Below are 10,548 nucleotides of genomic sequence, written 5' to 3' on the forward strand. Positions count from 1 at the left end.
ACAATATTTCCACATCGCGATGGTACATTTGATTGATTTTAAGGAGTCAAATAGAATTACAAAGATTCGGGCTCAAATTAAATGGTGATAAGACTGAAGGCATGGAAATATGAAGACAAAGATAGAATCGGGGAAAAAACAAGTCTTTTCTGACGAAAAACGGGAAAGATCATTTTAAGAAGAATTATCTGAAAGTGCTGATAATAATGAGACGAAAGAGTTCTAAAATTCTAAAATAGGATCAATAGGAACACATTATGGTTAGTGCAAATAATTTTGTTCATAATAATTCCCAAAATTTCTTTCGTTTCTATCCCAAGAAATAATTAGCAAAATAGAAAAGTAGTTTCACGAGTTTGATAATGTGGGACAGATGAAAAAATAACTGCCAATGCAGTAAGTGATGATACGGAATTAGTCTAATAAGTATCCTCACTGGATGCGGGAAGAATATACGCAATATCCTGAAAAGTTCATTCTTAGACAGGAATTGTTGGAAATCACATCGTATGACCATTTTCCATCGATGGCAACGCGATTGGAGATGAATATTTAGTACTACTCGGAAATAATTTTTGGAGCAGTAATTGGGGGTTCAGCAAGATGGATCACCGCCTCATTACCAAATCAATGTTGGGCAGTACCTGAACCAAATTTTTCCAAATCGGTGATAAGAAGAATTGAATCGATAGAATGACCAGTACGATCTCCTGAAGCCATTAGACTTTTTGTGAGGATGTGTCAAAGATACTGCATACAAAATAAACTGCTCAACTTAGATGACTTAAAAAGTAACGCTTGAGATGTTGAGTTGAACATCTCCTACATTGACATTATTATTTTGTTTTTTACTTATTCTTCTTATACTTCAGGATCAATTAACGGAAAAATGAATATAATACAGGGGGTTGCATTTAATATAAAGTCTCAACATGCCCTCATTATTTTCATTTCACTGTTCCACACCGCAGTTCGTGGCGGGAAATTAGAAAATGACTAAATTTTTACCATATACTCTATCAATACGAGATGATTGTATCTAAAAAGATTTTGTCTGGCAAGGAAAGGAGATGAAAAAAGATTCTTAACCTAACCTAATCTAACCATGTATCAAAATAAAAGATTTCTACTATACACCTCCGAAATAATTCCGTTCAAAAAAGGAGAAAAAACTACTTTCCTGGCTAATGTCTCGAGGAATATTGAATTACAACTCCTCTGAAGAGCATGATGTTAATCGCCGTTTTTGACTAGTTTTAACGTTATTACGTCTCATCAGAGAAGTTTAACAGCTCTCGTTCGGTCTTGAGACCCTAACTGAAGACAACGTCAAAAAACGTCGCTATTTGTTTTATGTAGTTAAATATTCCCCAGCGAACGCTAGCTGGCGCCATCTTCACTTCCAGCTGCGAACCACTGGTCAGGTAGAAATCTAGCTTAGTCGCCGATACTATAGATTCTGATGGTAAATGAGGTGTGTAAAATGTAGACAAAAACTGCAAGGCTTTAAATTTTTACCATACTCTATCAAACACTAGATGATTGTACCTAAAAAGATTTTTGGCGACTCGGAAGGAAAGGAGATGAAAAAAAAATTCTTAACCTAACCTAATCTAACCATGTATCAAAATAAAAGATTTATACTATTCACCTTCGAAATAATTTCGAAAATGTATTCTGCCGTTCATCAAAGGAGAAAAAACTACTTTTCTGGCTAATATCTCAAGGAATATTGAATTACAACTCATTTGAAGATCGTGATGTCAATCACCCTTTTTGCCAATATTAAGATCCCCAATGGCTAGCAATTGTAAATAGAGGTTTAACTAGTCACTAGTTTCGACGTTATTACGTCTCATCAGAGCAGTTTAACAACCCTCGCTCGGGCTTGAGACGTAGGTATAGATATGATAAATCGATTTTTCATGATGATCGTTGTGGGGTGGCTTAGCATACTTGTGCCTATTTTCCCTTCAATTTCTTTCTATAATTAATTACGAAAGAAGTTTTAATGATAAAATTAAATCAATCGAAATGTTTTTATAATCAATCCATTGAAATACAACAAGTCGCAATAAATTTGTTGATATTATACGATAGGAATTTATAAGTAGTCATTCTTGATTGCGTGTTCCAATTATTTACATCAAGATAATTTTTTCTTAGTAATTATTAATTATATCACAATGATTAATTCGAGTGTCAGCACATTCTTTATATAAATAAATAATAGCTGATAAACGCTTGTCTTCTACCTGTTTTGAAAAATTGGTAATTTGAAATACATTGACTCTTATTGAAGATGCAGTACGTTTTTAAAATAAATAGTATGGGGTGCAATAAATATAAAATTCTTATATTGTTGGAATGTTATTGATAAGAAAAGTTTAAATTTTAGGGAAGACACACTGAGCGAACAGCACAGCGTTGATTTAGTCGTTTTAATAGTGGAATTTTGAGGCTTGAAGATATTGAGGTTACAAGGAGAGCAGTATCAAAATCTATGATGCAAAGGAAATAGATCTTTTTTCTACTACCATACTTTAAGCAGTAGTGCGTAAAAAACGTATTATTAAGGTCTCCTTAGCGTAGTAATTAGAGTACTAGGCTTACATGCGGGAGGTCCCAGGTTCAAGTCTCGCTCATTCCACTATTTATTTTTGTAATTATAAAGTAATAAGTATTTTTCGTCTGTTGCTTTGTTAATTTGTTCCAATCTTGATTAAGATGTTTAGTACAGTAGTTCTTAATCTTTTTAAGCCGCGACCCAAATTTGAGAAATATGTTCATGTCGCGACCCAAAACAAAGTCAAAATTTTTTCATTGCTTTATATTAGATCGTATTTTGAAAAAATTTCAATCCTACGATGATTATTTTTTTAACTCACAAATTTTTCATTTATTTTTCTAATAATAAAGATAAACAAAAGTACTTTTCGATCCAAGGAAAATTTAATTAATAATCAAGTGTTTTTAATCATTTTTATTGACCAAATTAAAATTTATTTATAACTTTTTGACAATAATTGACATTTTGAAACACTGATTCCAATTTAATCCTTTTTCTTTAAAAAACGAATCGACCATAAGAAAAATATCTTCATGTTGTTGACATTGGTTTGCAAAATAAAATATCCTCTTGTATATCTGTTAAACCTGGATACCTACCGTACGTAAATCATGAGTTGAGCATCTTTACTTACATCTGTCGTTTCATTGGCAGAATTTATAAAACCATCACTACTTGGTGCATCCAAACGCTGTCTTTTTAAATGGGCTTTTCTATCGAAAAAAGTTCCGATCTTTTCCCTCAAAGGAAAAATTTTTATGTTTTGCATCAAAATGTCTTTTAAGTTTGTTCGGTTTCATCGATTCATTACTTAATATTTCACTGCACAACACGCATTCCGGTTTGTTCACTCCTCGATCATAAATGCAAGTAAAACCTAATTCTAAAAATGCTTCCTTGTATTCACGTTTTGCCATTATTAGGGTGATTACAAATTTACAATACGCACTGCAGCTTGATCACTCCACTATTAATAATAAGACAAAATTTGTTTCTAAAATGCTTGTATTCACGTTTCACTGTTATTCACAACATAATACGCAGAAACGAGTTTTTGACAGAGAGCTTACTGAGTCTGCGCGCACGCAAAGCAATGGCGTATTATTAACACCTCTTAGAAGATTGGACGTCACTTCCGGAAGGCCATTTGCGAAGAGCGGTAAAACCGAAACATTGTATTATGGAATAATTTGTATTAGGGAGGTGTTGGTATTACTTATTATTTGGTGTATTAATAACTTTTTTGGTTCGACTCAGCGCGACCAGAAATACGACTCGCGACCCATAGGTTAAGAACCGCTGGTTTAGAATATTAAATATCTTTCATGGAGACCCTTCGCGTCGCATCCATGTTCCATTTTTTCACAAGGTATAAAGAACATTGTGTCATACTTGTTATATAGGTTTAAAATTTGATTTTTCGATAACCTTAAGTAAACAAATCCCTAACCTCAATTTTTGTTCAGTATTTCGTGGCCGGTTTAAAGATGAGATTAACAAAACTAAGTAAGTAACGAAGTGGATCACCGTCAATAATTATATCTACTGCTGTCTTGCTTTTGGAGCCTGAAGGACAGGTTGGTTTCAAGCCGAAAGTAACTAGTTGAAAAGAGGACAGAGCGAATTCCGAGAGATTATTACAACGGAAAACCACGTTCCCAACGCTAGGCTATAGGACCGTCAACCAACCGCCCCGCAGACTCGTGCACTGTGTAAGCTAAGGAGCGCCACTAAGGAGACAGCTCTGGCTGAAAGCCTGCCGCCCCGGACCGTAGCTCTATGGTAAATACGCCACTGGGTACTTATATATCTTATCTTTGAAATCTTTTGTACGCAGAGCTTTTAACCACTCCAAAACTTCTTCTATAGTATTGTCCAGCTCATGGTTATTAAACACCAATAAGGGTCCGAAAACTTTTTGATTTCAATATTTCGATTATTCTGTAATAATATTGAAAATAGCCGTACTAATTTTTGGATTAGTAATTAGGTTTTATCACTTTCTTCTTGCACATAAAAATAGACTATAATGTGATAAGTTGGATGTTATCTCGAGATATTTCAAAGATATTACATTCCGGTTCCCCTTCATACTTGAATATACTACGACAGTAATTTTTTTCGTCGTCAAAATTAGGTTGCCACCTTGTACGGTAAACTAATCAACCATGTAGGTATTTTTATAAAGAAATAGAAAAATAATACAAGCGCGTTTAAAGATTTAATTACAAATATGTATATCAAATTTCAGAGACGTAAATAATATGTCAAGGTCAAAGGAAAAAATATACAAATATCAAATGATAAATTTTGAATTTTCATTTAATTAGAAAGTTAACAGATAATTGCAAATATTAGAAAACAAGTTTATAATTATCAAAATTCAATATCCACTCCTAAGAAACATCTTGATGAAATAACAATTTATTGACGCTAGGGTTAAACTGGATTCTAATTAAACCATTGTAGCCGACTATTATGAAGATCTACTTCGTATGGTAAACATTGAAGAAGCCTACGCATATCTATCTACTTGATGTCGAAGCTAACTACCGCTTCTTCACAGGATATGTTCGCAAACTCACCGGAGGTGGAGGCGATGGCGCAAATAAACAATATGGAGTATAATCTTAAGGGACTTTCCGTATACTAGTGGTTAGTAATCAACCCGATGACTAGTCTTAGTTTATTTCTTTCGAGCTAAAATATCCCCCCAGTACCTTGAATGGTTTTTTGAAGAGGGTTTTGTTATCTTCAGACCATATGCAATTAGAATTTTGTTATTAGAAAGCTTGATTCTAACAAATTGCTTGGTGACACACAGATGACGCTGCCATTGTCTAATCCATATGACGTTTATGAAGTACCAACTTTCAAAATACTATGTGTAAAATTTCATGACGTTTCGATTAGTCAGAAAAAAGTGACAGCCATTTAAGTGAAGCTAAGCTACTTTTGTTATGTTCAAAACAATTTAGTGTATTAATTTATTATTGCTCCTTGATAAAAAATGCTGTACAAGCTCAGCAATGGCTTCAAAAGTGTTATCCAGACTCTGATCCATCGAAAAGAACCATTTGTTATTGGTTTGCTGAATTTAAACGTGGTCGTACAGATGGTGAACGTTCTTGACGTCCAATTGAGGTGCTTACTCCAGAAAACATACAAAAAGTCCACAAATTAGTTATATCTAGTCGTAAATTGAAATTGCGTGTGATAGCTGAGGCAGTAAAGATATCAGAAGGCAATGTATTTGCAATTATGCGTGAACTTTTGACCACGAGAAAGAGCTTTTTTCAAAATGGGTGCCGATCAAAAATAAAATGTTGATGATTCGGAGGAGTGTTTGGCCATTTACACCTAATAAATCAGATTTTTTGCCTCGATATGTGACATTGGATGAAACATGGATGCATCACTTCACTCCGTAATCAAAACAATCACGAACCAGGTCCGAATCGTCCAAAGACAGTTAGATGGGAAGGTTATGACTTTAGTATTTTGGGATGCGCATGGAATATTGTTCATCTACTATTTCCAAAAGAGAGAAACGTTTGATTGCAAAAATCAAGGAAAAACGACCTCATATGTCGAAAAAAAAACCACTGTTTTACCAAGACAATATACCGGTTCACAAGTCGATGGCAACGATGGTTAAATTGAACGAATTACACTTCGAATTTCTTCCTCATCCACCGTATAGTCCAAATTTGTCCCCCTGTGACTACTGGCTATTCGCTGATCTCAGAAAAATGCTTGCCGGTAAGAAATTTACCTCAAATGAAGGAGGCAAAAGACAAATCCTACAAGCACGGCATCGAGAAGTTAGAGATGCGTTGGATTGATTGTATTGCTCTTGAAGAAGTTAACATTGATGAATAAAATCGATTTTTGACAAAAAATATATTTTTCTTAGTGAGTCACACGACTTATTGAGATATGTGTTACGTAATTGATTTCGATCTGATCCCCCGCTTCTTCAAAGGATATCCCAAAAAACACTTTGGAGAACAAGTGGTTTTGGGATGCAATCCGTATACCAGTGGCCGAAACTGATTAATCTTATCTCTTAAGAGCTGGATGACCCTATTCCCCCACTAGCTTGGATGACCCTACGAAGAAGCTATTGGTGTGTCGAATGCCCGTGGTTTCCAAAAACCTTATCAAAAAGCTGTCTCCAGGTTTTCTATGATTAGACTTTTGATGTAACTATCGCGTACGGAAATTGGGAAAACCGGTAACGTACTCGTGACTATACTTTACGCCAAGCCTTTCATTTCTTTGGATACCAGAATGTATCCAAAGGACACAAGCAATCTTGACATAGTCATACGTGGACAGCTTTTGAACCTCTACACAGTTTTATACTTCTAGTATAAGTTTATTTTCATTTCCTCTGTGAAATTCCAAGGAGTAGGCAGATTAAGACTTAGAAATCAATCAAAAAAAGGGGGGGATTCGTTACGTGTAGGAAGCAGAATGAACGAATAACAACTCTCTTCAGAAGGGCTTCAAAGTGGAAGCCAAAACGTCAAGAATTTTCAAATGTTAACGTAGTTTTCTCCAATTTTTTTTATAATGGTTCCAAAAGTGGCGCCGAATAGTATATGGTCCTATTTCACAACAGAAGAAACAACTACTTCCATGCCTATACCGCAACGAATATAGATTTATATCTGTTCCAAAAAACGTGATATCTATCGAACTTTTTGCCGATATCCCTCATGGTGCGCTATTGAATGTAGAAGGTCGTCTAGTTTCGAAGTTTTTGCGTCTCATCAGAGCGGTGTCACAGCCTTTCGTTCGATGTCTCTTATACGAACTGCAGACTGAAGATAACACCATTAATAGCAGAGCTCGCTTGTGTTATCTTCAGTTCGAATTAGAAACACCGAAAGAGAGGATCTGATGAGACGCAAAAACAAAAACAAGTCAGCGGTTACTACTTTCTTGTTGCAATTGTATTATGTAAAAAAGCCTCCGAGAAATTTTGGATTTTTATGACCATTATTTGAGTTTTTTTTATTTATTTTTTTATATAACAGAGATGGGGTTGAAGCAACCGCGCGGAGCACGTAAAAATTATCATTCAATGAACGTAACTTTAGGGAGTAGTCTTTTTTTAGTAAATTTCCTCTACTATAAGAATCTTTTTTGTGATTAATTTTATTATTTTCGAATTATTTCGAATCATAAGCGAAAAAAAATCGAGTGTATTGTATTTTTTTAAAACCACCCTTTATATTAATGTTAATTACATTGACGATAAGTCAGGTCGTAGTGGTGTTATACAACCCTCCTTTCAAATTTAGATTTTAGGGATTATGACCGCCCCCGCTAGAGTCGTTGTAATTAAATTGAAAACCCGCCTACAAACTTCCCTTAAAAAATAAATATTACGTGGTTATACATATTTTTTAATTTTTTATAAATATAGTATCTTTTCAAATTGACACCCTGTATATATTAGACCTGAACATTATAATAAGTCAATATTATTGTTTAATCAAATTTATTTTCTTTATCAACACGGTGTGATTAATAATTGTTATCGGTTTGTTGAGTATTGCATTGATAAAAAAAAATTACGAATAGAAAAACGCGATCCAAAGTACAGGTACTGAAAAATTATATTAATGCGTTAAAACTGTCCCAAGTAAAGTTTATGACTAAAATGTAAACAGAGCAGTATATAGTAATAAATTTTTTATAAGTTTGCAAAAACCGGTAGCTCAGTTACTGGTATCGTTAGAAAATATGGAGCAAATATTGATTTTTGTTTATAACATGCGCGGCTGATTTTGTAAGGAAATCTACATTTAAATATGTTTTAAAGACTGGTATTCTGAAAAACCAAGGTATTTTTAGATAGTTTCTATAACCTATAATAATTATTATAATATATATTTATTACACATTAGTTAAAAACTGAGAAATATATTATTTCAAAATTGATTTAATAGTACTTACCTCTAACCAAATTAAATTGTACACGTTTTCTCAAAACTACCACTTAAAACTATCACAATTTTTACAGATTTACAAGTTTTAAATAAAACGATATAATATTAGAGAAAATGTACTTAATTAGTACGTAAATGAAGTGTTTAGATGTTTTTACTACCGGTACTTGACAACTCACTATCTGTAGACAAATCAAACAAGTAATTTTACTGGTATATGCAATCAACTGGAATGACTCCTCTATACTCAAACGCTGCAACCTTCAATGTGTCAAGTGTTGTGTATGCCGGATAAACGTCTACCGCGCACACAGTTTCTTCACTATGAATAGCTAACCACACACTACTCTAATATATATAAAAAAATTGAGGAAATTATTGTATTTACTTTTTAAGTTTTATCTTCAATTGTACAAACATATTTTATAATTATTAATATAAATACAAAATTATTACAATTATAATCTTCAAACCATATTTGTCGAATTTTACAAAATCGAATGTTAATCGTAAATTTTCCTTACTGACAATATTTTTCTATTAAATATTTGAATATTTTATTACTATTTTATTATTTTTCTAATAAAAAATAGCAATATGGAAATAAATAGATTAAAATAGCGTCATTGAGATTTTTTCAAGGAAAGAGAAACAATATCTATAAATTTATTCAGTAATTTTATACTTTCGCGATCCCCTCATTTCATGGTCCTAGAAAATCGAAAAATCCTCCGATTTTGATGAATTTTTTCTTAAAACCTTTTTTTATTATTTACGGATTTACGAAAAAAAATTATGGGAATAAAAAAAATGAAAACATATTAGTTTCAGGGCTTTAATTGTTCGTGAAAAGAAGGAACAAATTGAAAAAAAAATTTACACAAAAATGTTGATTTATGATTTATATGAACAAAAAAATTTTTAAAATCAGTTATTGTAACCAAGTGTACAATATGAAAAGTTAACCCCCCTAACCTAACCTAAACTAACCTAACCCAACGTAACCTAACCTAACCAATATAATTTTTGGATTTTCTAGAATCAAAAAACGAGGGGACCGCGAAAGTATAACATCACCGTTTATTTTTATATAACGATCAAAACATGTTCTATATTCAATATAATGAATAAATAAATTTGTCAAATTTCTATTTCTTTTAAATCTGAGCCCAAATAATTGTTTTACCTAAGTACTTCGACTTTCTTTTTGTATGATTATTTAATAAACAAAGTGATCATTGGAAATCGAAATTATTTATGAGAAACCCCTCTATATAATCCATACTCGAAATCTATAATGAAAATTTTATTTGGTGTATGGCCACCTATAAATTAGTCTCGGAAGGCTTTTATTCGTGTTTACGTTCTTTCTCCCACCTCGAAATAGCAAGTCTCGTGATAAAAAGAGATGGCTGTTCTTACGTGAATCTTATCAATTGTGATTCAATGTTTTTGGCGTTTATAGTTGATTTAATATTACAGTAATGATGACGACAGAGGCTATGGCGTCGTCTGTTGGTTGTTGGAAATCAATTTGTGAGTCACTGTGGATTCGCTCTGCATTGCGTGGAAAGCTTATATTGGAAAAAATGAAAAAAATAATAATGATTTTATTCATCTGAATATGAAGAGAAATATTTTTTAGATAAATTAATAAACACATTTAAAATATTATAAATACAGATTTTTTCATACTGTGTGAGCCAAAAAATATGATTCAGAAAAAATAACTTGAAAAAAAAATAAAGTATCAATATATAATTATTACAAGGGGGAAAATATAAAATAATGATATTCGAATAAGAATACAAGTATTCTTAGTTGCTTTTATTACGAGGTGTGATAAAAAATGAATAAAAACTTTTATGTAAATTTTGAGTTTCATCTCATTTTGAGACACTGTTGTTTTATTTTGTATACGATAATTATTTGAAAATAAATGATTTTTAATGACCCACGAGATAAACCATACTATAACATTATAAATCAGTGACGGAAGATTTCCAAAATAGACTG

The 10,548-nt window shown here is 32.5% G+C and overlaps 1 protein-coding gene across 1 annotated transcript in view; it reads right to left on the reverse strand.

The window, feature by feature from the left end:
• Positions 1–8,831, reverse strand: part of LOC130902058 (uncharacterized) — a 51,455-nt gene extending 42,624 nt beyond the window's left edge. The window contains exon 1 of the mRNA XM_057813862.1: positions 8,540–8,831. The gene's annotated coding sequence lies outside the window, so the exon portion shown is untranslated. The remainder of the gene's footprint in view (positions 1–8,539) is intronic.
• Between the last annotated feature and the right edge of the window lie 1,717 nt (positions 8,832–10,548).

The sequence above is a fragment of the Diorhabda carinulata genome, chromosome X (genome assembly GCF_026250575.1).
Source record: "Diorhabda carinulata isolate Delta chromosome X, icDioCari1.1, whole genome shotgun sequence".
Classification (NCBI taxonomy): Eukaryota; Metazoa; Arthropoda; class Insecta; order Coleoptera; family Chrysomelidae; genus Diorhabda; species Diorhabda carinulata.